Genomic DNA, 13,657 nt, shown 5'->3' on the forward strand with positions numbered 1-13,657 from the left:
ATGTGGTAGTCACATGACACACTAGTGTATACATTATAGTACTGTCTCACTGAAATGTGGTAGTCACATGGCACCCTAGTATATACATTATAGTACTGTCTCGCTGAAATTGGTTGGCACATGACACCCTAGTGTATACATTATAGTGCTGTCTCACTGAAATGTGGTAGTCACATGACACCCTAGTGTATAAATTATAGTACTGTCTCACTGAAATGTGGTAGTCACATGACACCCTAGTGTATAAATCTTATAGCAATATCTCACTTGACCAATCTTGTGACCATCACAGCAGGACAAAAGTGATCATGATTGATTTAGTATACTTCAGATTAGGCTAAACTGTAGTTGTTCTGCAGTCACTATAATCAGAATTTGTTATAAACACCAGTGATGGCTCTCTGTCTTCAGATGGCCGATATATATTGAATTTATTCATGAAAACATAATTTACAGTAACCAAATGTGTTTTGTATACGGTAGTATTTGTTTCTAATACTACAATAATTGACTTTCCCTACCCATACCAGTATTAAGTGGATAATCCTTTATCAGACTCGGATATTTAAGGCGTTTCTCATGGCAATGTGAATTACAAACCATTTAGGCTGTTGCAACTCAAGATTTAATCAAGGAGAAACACTTTTAGTAGTACACACAACCTACCTGTAACCATATTAGGTGGCGGGATTGCATGTAGACCTTTTATCTTGTAAATGGTCTATAGTGTCACATTACAGTACAACACAGGTGTGCACACGATTTTATCACAAAAAGCAGGTAAAAATCTGTAGAAAATGTGTTTCCAGTAATTTCAATGCATTAGTCTGATATGAAAATATGTATAAGAAAAGGTATTAACTTTGAATAAAGCATATTTTGCTTTTAAAATATAAAAGAAGTCTTCTATAGATGGGTGTATATATTTGGAAACTTCATTTGGGCTGGAATTACGGTCACCTGTATATGAACTTATTTACTAGTAGATGATGAAGGGTTCTCTGTAATATTTTAGTGTATTATATGTATTTCAATAAAACTGGCCTTGAATATTTTATTAGTAAAACACCTGCTCTCAAATTTGAATATATGTAGTACATGTACTTGTAATATATTGTGTCTTTCAAGTAAAAAGCACTGATGGAAAAATATTTATGGACTTCTTGGTCTCAAATGACCAACAGTCCAGAAAAAAACTTATCTTAAACTCATCACTGCATTCACTGTTTCAGCAAAACAAGTTTTATCACTGAACTTCTGTTTATAATAATGCATGAATGAAAACTATCACCTGTAAAACACTATCAGGAATTCCTCTTTTGTAAAATGATTAGACGGTATCTTTTGTCTTTTTAAAACTTTCAAGACATTATAAAGAAAAACACACAGGTTTTAACCAGGATTACATAGTCATAGATACAAAAATATCAAAATACTTATTATGATGTCAACATCATCATGAGATCAAAATGAGACAGAAATGTCAGTCCTCGGGAAGTCAGAAATGTCAGTCTGTGGGAAGTCAGAAATGTCAGTCCTCGGGAAGACAGAAATGTCAGTCCGCGGGAAGTCAGAAATGTCAGTCCGCAGGAAGTCAGAAATGTCAGTCCTCGGGAAGACAGAAATGTCAGTCCTCGGGAAGTCAGAAATGTCAGTCCGCGGGAAGTCAGAAATGTCAGTCCGCGGGAAGTCAGAAATGTCAGTCCGCGGGAAGTCAGAAATGTCAGTCCGCGGGAAGTCAGAAATGTCAGTCCGCGGGAAGTCAGAAATGTCAGCCCTCGGGAAGTCAGAAATGTCAGTCTGCTGGAAGTCAGAAATGTCAGTCCTCGGGAAGACAGAAATGTCAGTCCTCGGGAAGACAGAAATGTCAGTCCACGGGAAGACAGAAATGTCAGTCCGCGGGAAGTCAGAAATGTCAGTCCTCGGGAAGACGGAAATGTCAGTCCGCAGGAAGTCTCGGGAAGACAGAAATGTCAGTCCTCGGGAAGACAGAAATTTCGGTCCTCGGGAAGTCAGAAATGTCAGTCTGCGGGAAGTCAGAAATGTCAGTCCTCGGAAAGTCAGAAATGTCAGTCCGCGGGAAGTCAGAAATGTCAGTCTGCGGGAAGTCAGAAATGTCAGTCCTCGGGAAGTCAGAAATGTAAGTCCGCGGGAAGTCAGAAATGTTAGTCCGCGGGAAGTCAGAAATGTCAGTCCTCGGGAAGACAGAAATGTCAGTCCACGGGAAGACAGAAATGTCAGTCCGCGGGAAGTCAGAAATGTCAGTCCTCGGGAAGACGGAAATGTCAGTCCGCAGGAAGTCTCGGGAAGACAGAAATGTCAGTCCTCGGGAAGACAGAAATTTCGGTCCTCGGGAAGTCAGAAATGTCAGTCTGCGGGAAGTCAGAAATGTCAGTCCTCGGAAAGTCAGAAATGTCAGTCCGCGGGAAGTCAGAAATGTCAGTCTGCGGGAAGTCAGAAATGTCAGTCCTCGGGAAGTCAGAAATGTAAGTCCGCGGGAAGTCAGAAATGTTAGTCCGCGGGAAGTCAGAAATGTCAGTCCTCGGGAAGTCTCATGAAATACATGAGGATTTGTCTTGGTATCACTGACCGATGCGGACCAGACAAAAGAATTACCTACCTGAGATTTGGGGCCTCCATGCTGGGTGTCCTGATGTTTGAATGAAACACGAGAGGGTCTCTTAAACTTAGCACCTTTTATCATGATTCTGTTGTGTACGGTAAAGAAGGCTCCCTCGATCTTATAGGATATTCCGTCTCACATAGTCATTTCCAACTTAGAGACTAAGACGAGAGAATGTCCAGTCCTCCGTCGACTTTATGTGTTATAGGTAGTTAGTTTAAAATCATTCAGTGGCCTGTCATCAATATTTTATCATCCCGATCACGATGTTATCTCTTCATTGAAAATGACACAATGCTATTATGGCCGGCTCTTGGCAGTGATCATCAACCAAATGGCCTTAAACCCTGGTTGAGACTGTCCCTTTTTGTATACTTAAATACAAAATCCATGTTTGAATGGATGTGTATTGGGACGTAGGTGTTGCGGGGTACTTTTACGAGATTAAGGCACAAGACTAGGAGAGGTCGATCAGGTGAAATAAATGCTACTCTCCCCTACTGTTCAACTTGGAATGGCCAGTATTTAATGATGGAGGTCAGCATTTATAAGATAAGGGGTGAAATTTGAAATTAAATGTCAGTAATTTTAGCTACTTATGTATACAGTATATTTCTGTTTATTGTCGCGATTCATTAGGTAAATGTAGATTGGTTTTGGCAAAGTGACATTATTTATGGTTTAAAAGCCCAAGGTAAACATCTTGAAAGGTTGGAATTAACTTATATTTGAATTTCTACAGCAGTTAGTTTCATTACTTTATTCATGTGCAAAACTTACTGGTATACCTAATACTGTAAAAAAGGCAGAATTGTAAATTTATTTAATCAATATTTCTGTATGTAAAATTTGAGTGAAATGTGTGAGTTGTCAAGACACAACACTGCATTGTCAATTATATTAGTGATGTGTTAGATTTCATACTTTGTACATGTACACATGCAGTTCTCATTCAAACAACTAAACAGTCACAATAGAGGTCTGATCCTTGAAGTTGTCAGCCAATCATACAAACTTTTACATTAGAGATCTGATACCTTGTAGTTATCAGCCAATCAAACAAACTTTTACATAAGAGGACTGATACCTTGTAGTTATCAGCCATTTAAACAAACTTTTACATTAGAGATCTGATACCTTGTAGTTGTCAGCCAATCAAACAAACTTTTACATAAGAGGTCTGATACCTTGTAGTTATCAGCCATTCAAACAAACTTTTACATTAGAGATCTGATACCTTGTAGTTATCAGCCATTTAAACAAACTTTTACATTAGAGGTCTGAAACCTTGTAGTTAACAGCCATTCAAACAAACTTTTACATTAGAGGTCTGATACCTTGTAGTTATCAGCCATTTAAACAAACTTTTACATTAGAGGTCTGATACCTTGTATCTGTCAGCCAATCAAACAAACTTTTACATTAGATCTGATACCTTACAGTTGTCAGCCATTTAAACAAACTTTTACATTAGAGGTCTGATACCTTGAAGTTGTCAGCCATTCAAACAACTAAACAGTCACATTAGAGGTCTGATACCTTGAAGTTGTCAGCCAATCAAACAAACTTTTACATTAGAGGTCTGATACCTTGTAGTTATCAGCCAATCAAACAAACTTTTACATTAGAGGTCTGATACCTTGTAAATGTCAGCCATTCATGTCGGACATTCAAACAAAATTTTACAATAGACGTCTGATACCTTGAAGTTGTCTTCTATTCAAACAAACTTTCACATTAGAGGTCTTGATGGACATTCAAACAAACTTTCACATTAGAGGTCTGATACCTTGTAGTTGTTTGCCCTTTTACATAATGCAGAAGATATCCTCATAGAACTCCTATTGAATTTACAAGCATATATTTTTCTTCATAACTCAGGGCAAAAAGGTGTTCAATATACCATCTTATAAATGCTTCCAACTATACTGATGTTAAATAGATCCATATACATGTACATTATTTTTTATTATTTATTTCTAATACAACCATCAATTGTCTTAACACAGGCATACTCAGATCCCTGTCATGTTTTGGAAATGCTGAAAACTTCATTTATGCACAATATGTGATTATGTACTGCATGTCATAGAGAATATATGACTTATTTTGTTTAGAAGCAAAGTTGTGCATTAGGTAATTATACCAAGATGGATGTGAAATAAGATATGGGGATATCTGTCCAACAATTTGTGTTTTCACTAACTACTACATATAATTTACCAACTTTTGGGAACTTCCACAGAGGAATATGGTAGATGATCAGAATTTTAAGCCTCAAGAAAAAAAATATTAAAGATATTTTCTGGAAACGTTAATAGATTGCTGAAATAATTGGATATATGTTCTGAACAATAAATAAAATTTGCTGGTGATTTGTGTTTACCCAGGTAAATCTAAGGTGAAATATTTGGTGTCTCCTAAATTGGAAGAGCATGCTACTCTGAAATATTTTATGTGTCAGAAATGTTTTAAAATACAGTATTTCTAATACCTAAACCTCGTTATATCACTTTCATGATAGTTGTGTTTTATTATAAACAACAGAGAACTGTTATTGCCGTACTCCAGTCCCCAACATTCCCCATTTATTTCCTTGTGTGTAGCCTGTATGGCCTGGTACCATAACAGGTGCCTGTCTAAGATCCTCAGTAGATACTATTTCATTGTCATTAGCCATTATTGTATTTGGTTTGAATAACAACTCATTAGAGTCATTGTTATGAGAGTATGGCCTGGACATAAGACAGTAACAATATATAATTGATCTGTCCAGGAACACACGAAGTACAGGACTCACAATATATCAGTAATCTTTTAGTGAACATACAGGACGAGACATGAAATTATACACCAGAAACATTACATTGGTAACAAGGATCTGGTCAATTTCACACCTATCAATTAAACCTAATTTCTTGTTAGGTTGAAACTCAAGATTTTCACAGTTAAAATTTGATGTTTGGATATTTTTTTCTTTTCACAGACTATCCTTATGGTTTTTAATATCGCTTTAGAAATGATTCCAGTTGATATTTATTTATTTATTTCATTTTGATCACTTCTTTCTTGAAGGATGAACGTTATGTCTAGCATGGGCATGTTTGCCAACTCTCCTTATTTGGGCACGAGACTCCTCAGTTTTGACCCTAAATTTTGTTATGGCTTATCACTTAACCTTTCCTATTGCTTATAACTTTAAAAATCTAGCAAAAAAATAGTGTGAAATATGTCGTTTTAAGGTACATGTATTAGCTTGTCAAAACAAGGGCTATAAATGTTCTTTCCCTAGGTTTGAAATTTAAAACAGTTGCAATTTCCTCCATAGAAATTCCAAAAAGTTGGTAAATGCATGTATGGACATATTAGACTAAAATGTTCATATATAGATGGTTTAAAATCAAGAACGCAATGTATTCAGTATTGGCCGAGTTTGTACTTGGATTGTGGAAGATCAAGATATACCGGTTCAGACAAATGTTATCCTAACAAAGACCCAGGGGCTTTGTTTGTTTGGTTTATATAACTAAACGTTGTAGCAATATTGACACTATGTCTCAAACTTGTGTAACATCAGTATACAAACGGACTACACTCCAGAACTTATATAGCGTGTCCTAGGTTTGTTTTAAGACAGATCAGGTATATATACCTGGCAGATTAAACTTGGTAGATCAAATCTAATTAAAATCATATCTAACATTTGACTTTGGTTTCTGTACTTCATTTTCTGTATTCCATGTAACGTACTGATCCACAGTGAAAAGTTAGACAAATATTTAACATATAGGAAAAACCAAAGTCTTCCTTACCCACAAATAATGAGTGATGATGTAAAGGAGGTTTGTTTGTTTGTTTACTTGGTTTATCACCCCATGAACAGTCAGGGTCATTTTGAGGGAGGGTCTACTTGTAGTAGTTGGTGACTACCTCACTGAACAAACAACATACGGGAGGCCCATTGCATGCCATGCAGAGCTATTAAGAAAATTCTCTTGCCCAAGGACACAACCACAACAGCACAGATTTGCCCATTTCTCAGCCTCCCAAAAAACACAAACCAACACAGGTACTTCACCTGAGGTTACGTGATCGACAGAGTTATTGTGGTCGCCGTGATAATGGAGGTACAAGTTGTAAGTGTTAATACATGTGTCTTCTTCGTAACTGAAGCTAAATAAAGACGACATGACGTACAAGGGAACCTAACCCAGAATTATGAAGACAAGACATTTACAAAAAGCAATGATATATTTCCTCTAGCTGTGTGTAATAAGCCACCTATATCTATTGTAGTTCAGTAAATATATGCTTACTATTGTTATTTTATTTTCCAGCTGTAAGCCCACTCCCTACTTTGGTTCTAGTTGATGTCTTGACCCCTTGGTTTATTATGGGATACATTTGGTACATATGAGATAGAGGTCAAGGATATGTCACATAATTACCTTAAACTCTGCGTACTGATTTTATTTAGACAACAGATTGTACTAACATTTATGATTGGCTGTTATTTTATAACATATATAAACAATTAGATACATCATTTTAATTAGTGTTTTTCCCACCCCTATATTCTCCGTTTGACCCCTTGGTCCTGTGGATCAGGTGTGTTGGAATGCCTACCTGTGGTATTTCTAACGAGATTTTTTAGCATTCAGGTATGGTCACACCTGATTAAAGATTTTCAATGTCACAAGATTTAATAATGTCAGACATTCTATGTATGAACCATTCATTCAATAAGATATTTTAATTTCTATATCTATACATGTGATCGCGAGATATTGAACTAGTCCAGGTAAATATGGTGGGGTTTATTGTGTATACCACAGGCTGTATTGATTCCGATGTCTATATACTACACAGGTAATCTCTGTGATATATGTATTGGATGAGATTCATTTCATACCTACAGGTTATTAATTTTATATGTGCTCTGTTATATATAATATATAATAAAACTGTAAATAAGTTGTATATTACATGAAAATATTTCTTTTTAGCCAGGTCTTTTTTTCATGTCTAATTAAAATATAAGAAAATAAAAAGTTAATTGAAATTGGGAGGATTTTACCAATAGTGATACTTGATATTTGCTCATTTCAAATATCACTTATATTCAACATCATAGGAAAATAAGAAAAAAAATATATTGAACAAGGAAGAATAAATTATTTGAATATTTGCAGATTTTAATAAATCGTAATATTCTATTAACCTTGGAACTAAATTGAACCTTGACAATTACTGTTACGGTAATATACATTTAACTGTTTCATTCTCTTTGCAGTCAAGTACTGGTCTAAGTTATTTGTCATTTTGTATGTGCGAGTAAACCTTCCAAGGTTTTTGTAACTTATTAGTCCTGTCAGGACATCTACTATCTCTAACTGTACAGATAGCTGTACAATACATTGATTTATACTTTGTGTGGGGACTAAGGTTTGAAGTTTATTGATTTATAAAGAGCTACGTTGAAGGGGCCCGCTTGGAAGGTTATCAATACCTGTAGGCCAGGTTAAGTGGTATTGACAGTTAGAAAGCTATTTTTTGGTCGACAGAAGACAAAATGTCTGGAAAATCAATATATGTTGTCTGTCAATTTGAAGGTCATTTCTATAGATACGTGGTTGTTGAGTGTAATAATGATTATTGGTAAGACTTGGTCGCTGTACCAACACCACTCTTTCTGTATATTTATTTGTTCAGCATATATACAAACTCTCCGACTTCATATAAGTTATCTGTAAAATGTTTGATCACTGAATATCAGAATAATCAGTGTCATAACACATCATATGACTACCCTGTTATCAGTGTAATAACAAACCATAACATAACTACCCTGTTATCAGTGTAATAACACCCATCACATAACTACCCTGTTATCAGTGTCATAACACCCATCACATAACTACCCTGTTATCAGTGTCACAACACCCATCACATAACTACCCTGTTATCAGTGTCATAACACCCATCACACAACCACCCTGTTATCAGTGTAATAACATCCATCACATAACTACCCTGTTATCAGTGTAATAACACCCACCACATAACTACCCTGTTATCAGTGTAATAACACCCATCACATATCTACCCTGTTATCAGTGTGATAACCCCCATCACATAACTACCCTGTTATCAGTGTAATAACCCCCATCACATAACTACCCTGTTATCAGTGTGATAACCCCCATCACATAACTACCTTGTTATCAGTGTCATAACACCCATCACATAACTACCCTGTTATCAGTGTGATAACCCCCATCACACAACCACCCTGTTATCAGTGTAATAACACCCATCACATATCTACCCTGTTATCAGTGTCAAAACACCAATCACATAACTACCCTGTTATCAGTGTCATAACACCCATCACATATCTACCCTGTTATCAGTGTCAAAACACCAATCACATAACTACCCTGTTATCAGTGTCATAACACCAATCACATAACTACCCTGTTATCAGTGTGATAACCCCCATCACATATCTACCCTGTTATCAGTATAACACCCATCACATAACTACCCTGTTATCAGTGTCATAACACCCATCACATATCTACCCTGTTATCAGTGTTATTACACCATCACATAACTACCTTGTTATCGGTGTCATGATATCCATTGTTTAACAACCTTTTTATCTGTATATTTCTGTATTAACCTTGGGGTGGGTTATCATGGGTATTTCTGAGTCATGACTAGTATTTCTGTATTAACCTTGGGGTGGGTTATCATGGGTATTTCTGAGTCATTACTAGTATTTCTGTATTAACCTTGGGGTGGGTTATCATGGGTATTTCTGAGTCATGACTAGTATTTCTGTATAAATCTTGGGGTGGGTTATCATGGGTATTTCTGAGTCATGACTAGTATTTCTGTATTAACCTTGGGGTGGGTTATCATGGGTATTTCTGAGTCATGACTAGTATTTCTGTATGAACCTTGGGGTGGGTTATCATGGGTATTTCTGGATCACTACCAGTATTTCTGTATTACCCGTTTTATTGGTTATCGTGGGTATTACGGCTACTTTTATTTTGGAAAATTTTCATATCTTTCCAAGGTAATTTTCACTCCTTTTATTGATATCAATCAAATTTTGACAATTGCTAAGTTTGAATAGCTTCTTTTTAAGTTTCTAATTACTTAAACATGAAAACGAGTAATTGACTTACCTCGTTAATCTGCGGAAAGGCAACTGATTACAGGCTGATTACTGTGTAATTCCAGGTTAAGCCGATTGTCCATTCATATCTGAAGGTGTCCACTTGTTTTGTTACAATGACCAGTTTCTCCATAAAAAACACAATTAATCGTCCAAAATTCCATTTCCTGAAAAACTTGTTAACGTTTTCATTTTAGTCCACAGTTTTATCATCAAATTCTCATACACAATCATAAAAACATGGAATTCCCCTCACTGAATTGTCCGTTAATGGACATTGTGTCAGGTGCCAGTGTATTAACCCAGTGGTTAGTTTGTATACAACATACTATCAGTAGTCAAGTCGCGACCACTCGCGGACACAATACATTAGCCGTCCTAATCTCAACTAATCCAATAGGTGTATGTTGTGTGCGAGCGTTTCCACACAAACTTTTCACCTGGCTTAGTTTACTTTTGTTGAATGGCTCTCTGATAACCATCAAAGCTATATCAATATCTGTTATTCATACCTTAACTGTCGAGACCTTTACGAAATATTACATCAATTCATTTGCAGACGTATATTATTCATGTAAGTTTGGTGGTATATTATATATCGACATTGCATGTGCTTCTGTTATGAAATTATGGTTTTTATTACTTCTTCTTCACACAAGCCAATCAGGGTTTTTAAAGTATAGGTGTCAGTGTCATAGACAATTAAAGCTGTTTGGTAAGTGGGACTTTAAAACAGGTCCGTACGAAATCTATCTATTGACCTGACGGTGTCTCACCATTGACAGTCAGTCAGGGTATTTCACACTACTGAGAGTTGGGGTACTCTAAGGGGTATCCTCAGGATTCCACACTACTGAGAGTTGGGGTACTCTAAGGGGTATCCTCAGGATTCCACACTACTGACAGTGGGGTACTCTAAGGGGTATCCTCAGGATTCCACACTACTGACAGTGGGGTACTCTAAGGGGTATCCTCAGGATTCCACACTACTGACAGTTGGGGTACTCTAAGGGGTATCCTCAGGATTCCACACTACTGACAGTGGGGTACTCTAAGGGGTATCCTCAGGATTCCACACTACTGACAGTTGGGGTACTCTAAGGGGTATCCTCAGGATTCCACACTACTGACAGTTGGGGTACTCTAAGGGGTATCCACAGGATTCCACACTACTGACAGTGGGGTACTCTAAGGGGTATCCTCAGGATTCCACACTACTGACAGTTGGGGTACTCTAAGGGGTATCTTATGATTACACACTACTGACAGTTGGGGTACTCTAAGGGGTATCCTCAGGATTCCACACTACTGACAGTTGGGGTACTCTAAGGGGTATCCTCAGAATTCCTCACTACTGACAGTTGGGGTACACTAAGGGGTATCCTCAGGATTCCACACTACTGACAGTGGGGTACTCTAAGGGGTATCCTCAGGATTCCACACTACTGACAGTTGGGGTACTCTAAGGGGTATCCTCAGGATTCCACACTACTGACAGTTGGGGTACTCTAAGGGGTATCCTCAGGATTCCACATTACTGACAGTGGGGTACTCTAAGGGGTATCCTCAGGATTCCACATTACTGACAGTGGGGTACTCTAAGGGGTATCCTCAGGATTCCACATTACTGACAGTGGGGTACTCTAAGGGGTATCCTCAGGATTCCACATTACTGACAGTGGGGTACTCTAAGGGGTATCCTCAGGATTCCACATTACTGACAGTGGGGTACTCTAAGGGGTATCCTCAGGATTCCACACTACTGACAGTTGGGGTACTCTAAGAGGTATCCTCAGGATTCCACACTACTGACAGTGGGGTACTCTAAGGGGTATCCTCAGGATTCCACACTACTGACAGTTGGGGTACTCTAAGGGGTATCCTCAGGATTCCACATTACTGACAGTGGGGTACTCTAAGGGGTATCCTCAGGATTCCACATTACTGACAGTGGGGTACTCTAAGGGGTACCCTCAGGATTCCACACTACTGACAGTTGGGGTACTCTAAGGGGTATCCTCAGGATTCCACACTACTGACAGTGGGGTACTCTAAGGGATATCCTCAGGATTCCACACTACTGACAGTTGGGGTACTCTAATGGGTATTCTCAGGATTCCACACTACTGACAGTTGGTGTACTCTAAGGGGTATCCTCAGGATTCCACATTACTGACAGTGGGGTACTCTAAGGGGTATCCTCAGGATTCCACATTACTGACAGTGGGGTACTCTAAGGGGTATCCTCAGGATTCCACATTACTGACAGTGGGGTACTCTAAGGGGTATCCTCAGGATTCCACATTACTGACAGTGGGGTACTCTAAGGGGTATCCTCAGGATTCCACACTACTGACAGTGAGTACTCTATAGGGTGGATACCCTCACGATTTCACACTACTGACAGGAAGGGGGGGGGGGGGATACATTCATTTTCATTTCCATAGTTATTCACACTCTGCCTATATATTGATGAGAAATGCTAATTAGGAATCATTATCAGGATTCAGGTGTTTACACCTATTGACTGGTGTTTCAGAATCTGTAGAATTTATCCTGTTTACATATCATTTTTACACCTGTTCAACATTACCTACTCCATGTTCAGCACCTACAAGATGAAATGATCACATTTAGACAATTTTTTCATTATACATAATATCATCAAACCCATTCTATATAACAGATTCTTAAAGTAAAATATATTAAAAATCTTGAAGATTCTTTTAAAAAGGTAAGATAAAACATGTTGAATTTTAATGTTGCCGTGGTAATAATAAGGTATCAACAGAAATAGACGGAATTCATGAATTTTGACTGTTTGTGATTATTAACCAGACATAATCCTATTAGTGTACTGAAAAACTCACTATAATCATAGTCTAACCAGTCATTATAATGGACCATAAGAATGTCACCTGTCAATTTCACTTTAAAGCCTAAAATTATGTTCATTCATACCATACTACTGGCTACTTTGAAAACCAACAAATTATTTGAAAAATACACATTAATATTTCTATAATTTTGTGAAACAATACAGATCAGGAAATCATTCTGAATCTGTTTCTAATATTCAGTTTCAAAATAATTTCCAAATGTATGTTTATCAACTGTTTATATAGATATAGGATTTAGTAAGTAATAATGATGATATGGTACGGTTCCCTGTAGGTACTAGATCTATATTTATATAGAGACGGTATGATTCCTTGTAGGTACTAGATCTATATTTATATATAGACGGTATGGTTCCCTGTAGGTACTGGATCTATATTCATATAGAGACGGTACGGTTCCCTGTAGGTACCAGATCTATATTTATATAGAGACGGTACGGTTCCCTGTAGGTACTGGATCTATATTTATATAGAGACGGTATGGTTCCCTAGATCTATATTTATATAGAGACGGTATGGTTCCCTGTAGGTACTGGATCTATATTTATATAGAGACGGTATGGTTCCCTGTAGGTACTGGATCTATATTTATATAGCGACGGTATGGTTCCCTACATCTATATTTATATAGAGACGGTATGGTTCCCTGTAGGTACTAGATCTATATTTATATAGAGACGGTACTGTAGGTACTAGATCTATATTTATATAGAGACGGTACGGTTCCCTAGATCTATATTTATATAGAGACGGTATGGTTCCCTAGATCTATATTTATATAGAGAAGGTATGGTTCCCTGTAGGTACTGGATCTATATTTATATGGAGACGGTATGGTTCCCTAGATCTATATTTATATAGAGACGGTATGGTTCCCTAGATCTATATTTATATATAGACAGTACGGTTCCCTGTAGGTACCAGATCTATATTTATATAGAGACG

General features: G+C 37.3%; 1 protein-coding gene and 1 long non-coding RNA gene across 3 annotated transcripts in view; one reads left to right on the forward strand and one right to left on the reverse strand.

Moving 5' to 3' along the window:
* LOC117336789 (lipase maturation factor 2-like) overlaps positions 1-13,657 on the forward strand; it is a 72,010-nt gene that overhangs the window by 20,598 nt on the left and 37,755 nt on the right. The gene's annotated exons all lie outside the window — the stretch shown is intronic.
* Positions 1-13,657, reverse strand: part of LOC117336790 — a 33,715-nt gene that overhangs the window by 5,715 nt on the left and 14,343 nt on the right. The window contains exon 3 of the long non-coding RNA XR_004534652.1: positions 9,823-12,423. This is a non-coding gene — a long non-coding RNA (uncharacterized LOC117336790). The remainder of the gene's footprint in view (positions 1-9,822; positions 12,424-13,657) is intronic.

The sequence above is a fragment of the Pecten maximus genome, chromosome 10 (genome assembly GCF_902652985.1).
Source record: "Pecten maximus chromosome 10, xPecMax1.1, whole genome shotgun sequence".
NCBI lineage: Eukaryota > Metazoa > Mollusca > Bivalvia > Pectinida > Pectinidae > Pecten > Pecten maximus.